The sequence below is a fragment of the Hippocampus comes genome, unplaced genomic scaffold (assembly GCF_001891065.2).
Source record: "Hippocampus comes isolate QL1 unplaced genomic scaffold, H_comes_QL1_v1.1 scaffold195, whole genome shotgun sequence".
NCBI lineage: Eukaryota > Metazoa > Chordata > Actinopteri > Syngnathiformes > Syngnathidae > Hippocampus > Hippocampus comes.
In genome coordinates this window covers 767,646-778,121 of record NW_017806076.1, presented here as the reverse complement: position 1 = coordinate 778,121, position 10,476 = coordinate 767,646, and positions in this window count along the sequence as shown.

Sequence of the window (10,476 nt, the reverse complement as noted above, 5' to 3'; positions counted from 1 at the left end):
ACTGATCTCATAAAACATGTGCTAATGTTGAGAGAGAGAGAGAGAGGGAGAGAGAGAGAGAGAGAGAGAGAGAGAGAGAGAGAGTGTGTGAGGGGGGGAGTAAATAAAGTGCTATCTAGTGTCAATTTGGGCTCCATTTTTAGACATCACTATCAACTAAAGAATTCACACTGTATCTTAAAAGGTTCACAGAACTCCGCTCGACATGTTCAGTTATGTCATAGATCAAGCTGCATTTGCTTTACGCTGTGTGTCAGAGAGGATCCAGGACTGGTGTCACCAAAGATATTCCAAATCCAAGCTACAGTTTCCCTTGGAAGTCATCCCCCCGGAGTGCAACGCACTTTCCCAGCCTTTTCTGCCACGTCTTGATGCATTCTTGCAGGAATCTTGTCGGCTCCTCCGCAGCTCCGTGGTCACGATTATCTTGATGTATTGCGGGCGTGCTTGAGAAGGGGTCCCCTTGCAGGGGCGGAGCTATGTGGAGCTACGCTTCAAGAAAAAGGTATTATCTAGTAAATTAAGTTCAGCACAGTCACGCTGGGCATCTTATCTGAATAATTTCTGTGTCTGCGCCTGTCCTCTTGGTGACTGCCTTGAGTTCGAGAAAGAGGGAAAAGAAATCACACAGCCACATAAGGGAAGTTGGCAGGTTGGTCCAGCAGGGCAATGGTCTTCTTGGACAGGAACTGTCGGATGCTCAGGGCATTGTGAGAAGGCATGTTGTCATGGTGAAGCAACCACAATCCGATCTGCCACAAATCGTGGCTTTCTCGGGCATTGAACAAACCAAACAATGCCTACATTAGAGGCTAAAACTAAGTTAGCTTAGCTAAAACGTAGTTTGGGTTTGAAATCTATCTTTTTTGACACCAGTCCTGGAACTTATCTGAGACATGTGTTTCTCACGAAAGTAAGTTGAATGTATTGTATTTTAAATCACCAGGTTAAAAAAAAAAAAAGTCTGGACAAGAAGCCATCTTTTGTACCTGACAGTACAGATTAGCTTGTCTGTCAGGATAAACAATCACAACTTCATCAAGATTGTCAAGAAACACACAAATCCAGCGAGCCAGCCAGGTTTCGGTGAGCTTAAAGCGAAGCAAATGGCAACGTGAAAGAAATTAGATGACTTTGTGATGATGGTGGTACGAGATAAGAGTTAATGACCTTGATAAGAGACCAGGGACGTGGACAGCCTGAGGAGAAGACGTGATGTGTTGCCGTGATGGCAATGTGGTAGTGCTGGTGACAAGAAGAGATGAAGAGGCCGCACTTCTTGGCTCGTGTTACACATCAGCACTGTTGTTTGCCACGGGAATCAAGCGCAATTGTACGTGTGTGTATGTATGTGTGTGTGTGTGTGTGTGTGTGTGTGTGTGTGTGTGTGTGTGTGTGTGTGTGTGTGTGTGTGTGTGTACTGAGCGAGGTATGAAGGCGCCCCAGCTGAGGCCTTGCATGGTGACAGCAGCAGATAGGAATCTAATGAGATAAGGAATGTATGCAAATGAACCTGGCCACAGTTCATCCTAATCAGCTTAACGCGCAGATAGATATCAGCTTTTCAGAATTTAAAACAATCAACGCTGGATTTTTCATGCCGCATATAAATACAAAGCACACCGACAAAACTATTCAAACTACCGGATTATGAAGTCAAAATATCGGACGTGGATATATGTACAGTATGTCATACAATCATGATGGACATATTTTGATCGATAAATATGTCAATAGGTACAATTTCAGTTAACATGAGATTTACATTTTAACAATTGCAAAGACACATTCTCCGATTCCTCCTTTGTCATCTTAGGTTGAAGAGAAGTACAACAATGCAGACATTGGTAAGAAACGGAGAGCACCTTGCTCTAACTATTTTGGCTGATTGTGGTGGGCTGGTGCCCATCTTTTCTGGCTCACATCCCACATAGCATTCATCTAATGAAAACCTGGCTGACTGACATGCTGGCTGTCTCATCATAGATCATTGCCAAAGGTTCCTCTTCCCCGCATCAAAGTCACTCTGCTCTAATGTAGCTTTTATCAATGGCCAAAAGAAAGCGAATCACTTCACTTAAAATTAGAAACAATCCAAAAGACGAAAACGTGAAGCGAGGGTGACTACACTTTAGGGAACTTATGATGGTCACAACCTGAGAAAGTATTATTATTACTGCTGTTTTGACTGAAAATGTCAAATATATATCCATCCATTTTTGAATCCGTTTATCCTAACAAAGGTCGCGGGCGTGCTGGAGCCTCTCCCAGCTGTCTTGGGCAGTAGGCGGGGTACACCCTCAACCGGTTGCTAGCCAATCAGTCGAAGGTGGACGTTTCATGCATGAGAAATATGATTGGAACACAATTCACCTTCATTCACAATACAAGTTGATTTATATATTTTTCTAGTTGCGATTGCCCTGAACACTTGAGCGGTACCCGACTTTCTGACTCTACACAGTATGCTTTTTCTCTCTTATTGGGAAACATAAGTCAGCGCACATGAGTTGTACAATGAGGATGATTTTCACCCAGTTCCTGCCCTGCCTCACCCTCTTTGGCTACCCCCTTTGGCTCTCACCCCGGTCTCACCCCTCTCAAGTTCATCCCTCTCTCCTCTCGCTCTCTCAGCCAGCCTCTCATCACTTGTTCATCACTTCATAGCAGTTGGAGGCAGAGTCCCAGCTCCCATCAAAGAGACCAAGACTTGATATTTTTAGGCGAGGACTCGCTTTGAGCTGTCGCTCCACTGAGAATAAACCCTGTCCAAACACGAATGCCTTGTTACACAGAAGAGTGCATGAGATAAAAGCTCCCCCTCAAGGGGTTAGCTGCACCATGACTGCACAGAAAGTGTACTCAGGCTGGAGACGCCGACACCTTCACTGCCCCCTTGCTGTCCTCTGGATGTGTGTCAACACAGTGAGCAGATTGGGCATGGGCACATGCCAGAGTATTCTGGGAAATGCTCCAAAGAACATATTTGTTGAATAGGGAGGAGAGCGGAAACGGCTCGGCGCGTACAGGGTGGCGTGGCTATAAACGTTGGGTGATGCAAGGGTGACACACGAGGTGGTGAGTTGAGTCGTTAGGTGAAGCTGAGGTTGAGGTTGGAGGGGGTGAGGGGTGGGAGGGAGACTCCAGTGTCAGGACTGAGTCATCACTTTGGAAAAGTGGATCCTGTCCCAACTGATTAGTATGAGTTACCATGCTGGTGTCTGGAACTCAGACGGCCTACTGCAAAGATCTTTAACCTTGGAGGTTGACGGGATGAGGTTATGAGCATATGGTGCCAAGGAAGATTTGTAAGGCAAGCTTTTTTATGCCCCCCGGATCAATTTAGAGAGTGTAGTTTAGCAAAGTAAAACATCCGGTTAAAAAAAAAAATAACACCATTTCTAAATGAATAAACGTGTGTGATCCACTATATCCACTTGTTGAAATAGTGTACCGTCTCTGTACAAGTGGTCGCGTTCCATGTCGTGCGATTGTCCTGCGACATGCCATAGTCCAATGTCAGGGGTCTTGCAGTGTCGGTGCTATTTCACACACCTTGTGGAAAATGACTAACCCGAACGAAACGTGACGTTTTAACAGTGAAGGCTTTGATAGGGAGCCTCTGCTCTATTGTAACATTTTCTTTTAAAACACAATGCCTGTCAATGTTTACAGTTTGCAGAAATGCATTTGTATGACCAAAAGTTCACCAAAAGCCAGTTGAGGAAATCTTGAATGACACACTGGTTCTCCTGTTGCTCCTGACACTGCACTAATGTAAATCTTTTCACGTGGGATGAAACAGGATGACCCATATCAAGGTTTCCTATTCCAGCATTCTATTCTTAATCAGAGATTAAAAGAAAAATGGGCCTTAGACCCGTTACGGGTCCTGAACCCAAGTATGAGAAAGTCTGGTCTAAAATATCATTGAAATAACTTGCAACAGGAAAATCAAATCAACTTTTACGTTAAAGTTGGTAAAGTTTGTTTTCATAATGTTGACAAAACTGTCAAGTCACACTGCGGCCATTCTGAAGTGGAGCGGGTTTCTTCCATAGCCCGCACTGTGACCTCTAAAGAAGGCGCGCAAAAAAACCAAAACCCTAACCTACTTGACAAATGCCATCATGTGTAAAGTATGCTTTAGCGCCAATCTTTCTCATGGCGCTGCTGTTCCATTCTGAAAGTGAGGCTCATTCAAACACTTCCGCAAGGTCAGAAAAGCAACCGACTAATGGGATTGGACCAACCTTCCTCAATAAAACTCAAACACTTCTTTCACAAAACAACTACACAAAAAAACAAAACCAGACGCTAAAAAACCCCATCAGAAAATGGCACACGTTTACACACGGTGGCTTTTAAAACACACATGGCATATAAAACACATGAGCGTAGTCGGTGCACGAGCCGGTATGTGGAGGTCATGCGTCACACATAAACTGGAAGCGGCACCTTGATGTAAATTCTTCCCCCTTGACAACTGAGCTTTCTCATAAGCTCCAGTAGTCAGCTGGCTACTGCATTCTCCGAGGGGCAGCCATGACATTATGTTCATTTAGTTGGGGGACTCTGGCTTGTGCGCAGTCATTTTGTGTAAATGCGGGATGCGTGTGTTTTAAAGGTAATGATGTATATCAATGGGGGGGGGGATCATTTTCTGCCCATATCATAAAACATACACTTAACTGCATGAATTGTGCTGAAAGGCACAACTTTATTTGCGCGTGTTTCTCCTTGCTATTGTGTGCATGTCTTTTTTATCCATCTGCATCAATCTCCTCCCCAATGAGAGACTACAAATAGACGTGCAAAGAGACTCAATCCCTGTTGCATGCTTGCCTGGGGAGGCGGATTAGAACCAAATGGACAGCTTCATGCCACGGGGCTGGTCTTGATGCCACTGTAAGCTTGGTATTTCCTGCCCAATGGGAGCAATAATTAAGAGGGCGCACGGCAGGCCGCAGAGCCCGACTCCCTGCAACCTTTATTAGGCTTTTGCTCAGCTTGGAAACAAGAGGCCATTGCAGGAAAAATAACATTATGCAGCCTGAAAAAATGGGAAAAAATACATCTACACATACTTGTACATGTATGTTGTAATTCGGAAAACAGTTTTAAAATAGGCCGTTCATTAAAGATGCGCCTTATACTCCAAAGTGCCTTATAGTGCGGAAAATCCGGTACTGATGTTTAATATAATACAGCAGCAACAATCGACTGATATCCCACATAACGTACATTTTATATAATTACGTTACCACGCACAGTGTGGAAGACATCTTTTCTGTCACTGCTGAGCCTTGAAGCTTAACTTCACCAAAGTGTTTGGAACAAATGTATGTTTGGCCAAAAGATTTTTGGTAATGCCATATGTTACTGTCATAGTGTAATGACATTATTTTTGTAATGCATGACTCGAGACACGATGACACACCTGCCAGTATTAAGCGCCACTCAGAGTCAAGGGGTTATGAAGGTGCTTATACCCTGAACGGCCACTCCTTCACCTCGGCTTTCACCGATTGTTTCACCGATGATTCATAAAGCGAGCTCTGCATGAAGCAGCGCAGGGGAGGGCAACAATTAGCGTGTTGGTAAACAACTCCATCAGTAACGATCCCCTATTCCGCCTCAGCGCTTAGTTTGCCCCGCCCTGCCTGGGAGGGGGTACTTTGTCAGGGAAGGTGGAGATTGTTAGGCCACTTGAGTGCCACTTCAGAGTGCAGACAGGAGACAGAGCAGCAAGACTCCACTGGAGGATTTTTCCTCTTGCTTGTTTTGTGTGTGTGTGTGTGTGTGTGTGTGTTACAGTACTTTCTCAAATTGCTTACACTGATTTTTATCAACATTCAATTGAACAAAGCTGAATGAGACTTCATTACACTCTAAGAAGTCACTTACAGGTAGAAAACAGAGGTTATGGTGGGACAAAGAGCCCCTTCCAACTGTGGCCTACACATCTTTTCATCACTGTCTTTGTGAGGCTGTCAACCTGGCGTTGGACGTGCGTGCGCAGCAGTGTGTGTATATGTTTGTCGTGCTAAAGAGAGTGGATAGGGCAGGGGGTTCAGGGCAATGTAAAGTAATCCTTTAAGCGGGAGTCTTTAACTCTTTGAGAAAGTAAACAGCCGAGTAGTTGAGGGAGTATTATCATTGGGTAGTGTTACAGAACAGCAAGAGCGCCCTGGGGCACCGTGAGTGCCTGACTTGGGGGAAGCCATTTGTGTGCTCTTGTCTTTTTGTCTTTGAGTGGCACAACCCTTGACATCCCACCTTTATTGTGACGACATTTCTCTTTGTGTGGACATTTTGCCAGGGTGAGCTCCTTTCACGCCATTACACCAAGCGTGTGTGTGTGTGTGTGTGTATCTTAATTCATGTTCAATGTTGAGTGCAGTCTTAAACAACTATGCCAGAACACAAGCAGATGTCTCTTCACCGGGCTACCAAATTGAAAATATCACTGATTATGTCCCAATTCACTTAAAGGCCACTAACTGATGCGAAACGCAATTTGTTTATATGTGCATGATTGGGCATGTGTCCTTGAGTATGTCTAAAAATGTGTGTGTTGTGTGTGTGCAGGCATGCGTAGCTGGCGTGTTAGTGTTTCGGGGTTAAGGGGGGTAGTGGGGGGTAAGGATGACCCTGCACAGCTGACGGTCAGCCATGCAGGACAGAACAACACAATAACACTCTTGTTAACCAGGACATGGCATACCTCCCACCTGTTACCCCCAGAGCCACCCACAGGCAGACATATCCTTGCACATGAGGAGACATGAACCGGGTGCACACTTTTTTTTTTTTTTTCAGTACATGCATCCAGGTGCTTCCCCGTGATGGCTCATTTGTGTCCACTTCTTCCATCATTTAGCAGCACTGTCATTTATCTCCAAGGCTGTCAGAGAGGTTCTCATCGCTTTGCCTACTTCCTGTCTGCCTAAACAGGCCTCTCAAGCTAACATGTTTAGTCTGGAGAGCAGTGGAGAGGATGCAAATGGCGTACTGACGCCCCAAAAAGTGGCCATTGACAACTATTACACACTGCTGGAGCGCTCTCGAGCTGTAACTTTTTTTTTTGGGAAAGAAAATAAGCAAAGGCCTCCATTATACATGCAGGTTTTGCAATCTGTTTACATTCATCATTCGACAATGCTATTATACTATTTATGTGTCCTTTGCCATCTATTTAATGCTTACCTTGTTTAGACAACAAAGCCATGGGAAGCACAGTGTAGGCTAAATCTATAAAAGATTCAGACTCCTTAGTGAGGGAAAACACGAGTGAGTGGACTGGTGACACAGAGCAAATATTGGTTGATTGACCACCAATGAAAGTGGTGGCCGTCGTGAGGTGAGCAGAGATGATTTCTACTGGCTGCTGAATTTTATCTGTTGGACAGAATACAGTGGAACACTTAAGGTCAAACACAATCTAACCTCGGATACAGGGGGGACCATTTTTTTCCAAGAAATATTAGAAATGCAAACCGTTACAAGGTTAAATTGCGGCCATCATACAATCTTAATTGCTGTCCAGATATGCTAGATACAAATGACAGTATGTACAAATATGTTAATTGCTTTCAATTGGAAATCGCCACAAATCTCATTCTTAACATGTTCAATGGGAAGCTGAGTCGCAGGTGTGCCTCACACATCTCATTTTATTACATTGCTGTCAAAAAGTTCAAAGAAGCTAACCACTGTTAAGTCAAAATGTAATAAAACAACACCTTGTGGGAATTCTAACTCTACTAAAAACAAAAAAAAAAATATTTTAATTGATTGAAGGAGTTGACAAATCTTTCAATGGACATATTTATCAACATACTGTGTATTGTTAAGAGTCAGTTTTATCATGAAAGTTTGGAGAACTCGAGTGAGTAACACGGTGGAAAAGATGCCAACGGAGTGTGCTTGTGTGTGATGAGCTTGGGAGCGTGGGGGTGCAAAATGGGGGAGTGAGCAAAAAAAAAAAAAAAAAAACAAATTCACAATGCCAGCTCAACTTCCAAAAGTGCGAAAATCTCTATAAACCAATCAGCTCCAATAACAGGCAAGACTGAATAGATGAGAAACAGAGTGGGCGGAGTAAGAGGCTGTGCGGGGGCCACAGAATGAACTGGCCTCCCCCATTCACTTTTAAATTTCCTCCACAGTCCCCTGCACACTGTTAATTACTGGCCAGGCATTCCCCTGCCACATTTTCACACATAACAAGCGCCTCATCCAGACCCACCGCTGGAATATGCCCGAAGCCCAAGGATCAAGACCAATTATGGCCCTAAGCTGGACCCATTTCTTTCTAGCCTACGGGGTGCGCAGAGGGTGTTAAACCGGGGAGACGAGGGGAGCAGAGGTGGTGGGAGGGTTCTTTTTTTCCCCACAACATAAATGTCTCTGTTTACTTCTGGGTTGCAAGCTGAGTTTACATTGAAAGTTTTACTATATATCAGAACGTCTCGTCATTGAACCTGCAGTGATGATGGATAATCAATGAACAACCAAGGTATGACAAATGGATTCACACGGAGAGTGCAGCGATATGACTGAAACCAGTGCATTTGGAAAAAAAGGGGGGGGGGGGGGGGGGGGGGGGGGGTCAGAAAGTGGAAAGGGAAGTGGAGTGTTATGTTGGAAAAACAATCATCAAGCCTTCATGAAAATGTTGATTTTGTCTGCCTGCAGACCCACACACACACACACACACACACACACACACACACACACACACACACACACAATTGGGAATGAGTAGGTAGACCAACATACGATATGTGGACTGGCTGCAGGCCGATCGACGCCTAGGCACACACTCACGTGCGCACGTCCGCAAGCACGCACGCACACACATGCACAACTTGAAGCTCTGAGAAGTCATTAGTTTCCTACGTAAGGAAGCTAGCTGATGAAAGGTCATAAATGCAGCTATGTAAATAAAACAAATGAAAAAGCCCGAGCTGGGAGGTGGTGTGAGGTGATGCTGAGGAGGAACGAAAGAGACCATCAGCTTTTTATTTGTGCTGCGCTCTTTATTTTCACCAAAGCAGGAGTAGGAGATGGCATTGCGTAACCTTTCCACATGGCTGAAAATAATAACCAGCAGCAGTCTTCGGGCTCCGAGGTTTGAGGTGAAATATGCATTTAAAAAACGCACCGCAATGCAAAAAATGTCTTTTGGCATTTTTAATAATAGCACTCCCTGGTGTGATGCTGCCAATATGTTGCAGGTGGCCAAATATGGAAGACACATTCTTGTTATGACTCTTGGAACAGCATGACTAGAGTCAGGGTTTTTTTTAAGTTTATGAGTTAAAAAGTCCACACTTTACCTGTAGTTCAAGGATCGGCCACAGTTTCCCCGTGCCATTGTGTGTCATGCTATCTACTTTAGCGACTTGTCACTTCCTAATACAAATGACCCTTTCGTGGAACTAATGACATCCTTCAATTGTTTTAGATGATGCATGTGTAGCATAACAGTTGTTTAAAAGAAGACATTTAATCTACCGCTGCAATAAGAAGGTCAACTCAAATGTCGCTGTAGATTATCTTTCGAAAGGCCTCATTTTGGAAAGATGATGTGATTCCAGTAAAACCATGATCTGTGTTCTGAACATGTAGACATCATCTGGGGACAGATGACCATGAACACAAAGTCTCCTGTGCATTGAAATTAATGAATCCAAAACATTGACACTTACTTGTTTTAACCATCTTAAAATGCCACTTGGATTTCCAATGTTAACATTTTCAGTCCTTTGCAAACTGGATCACTGTCCCCCCCAGATTCTGATTTAGCGTATCAACAGCACCCATCCATTTTCTATGGCCCTTTTCCCCATTAGGGTCGCATATGCGCTGCAGCCTATTCATGCTGATTTTAGGTGAGAGGCAGGTACGCTTTGGAATGTTTGTTAGTTCATTTGCAGGACACATACAGACAAACAACCGCTGTGGCAGCCGTGGACAATTTAGAGCACACGTGTCAAATTCAAGTGTCAAATCAGTATCCTTGTGGCCTTGCGGAGGTATATGCGTTGTTCGGATAGCCAATAAAATGCTACAAATGACCTAAAATATGTCCGAGTCCAGGAATTGGACCGTAGCTGAGGTCCGACGAGCAAGTAGAGCATTTACAGTGAAGAATGGCCTCGTCTTCTCCCCATGACAAGGCTCCACTTCCCATAGCGTGACATTTAACATAAACAGATGAGCTAATCTCAACACCTGCCTCATTCCAGTAAATAAATAAGCCACAGACCCCCCCGCCCCATCCATCCACCCCCCCACCAACCGATGTGCCTTTTCTTGTGCATGTCCATTCCTCCATCCCCTGCTGTGCCAATGCTCTCCATTTATTTCCACTCTTCTCCATCAGTCGGTTAGAGGAAAAGTGGAAAAAACAGAAAGGGGCTCATATCATCAGCGGGCCAAAGGTGAGTCGCCTGGGGAGGCGGCAGG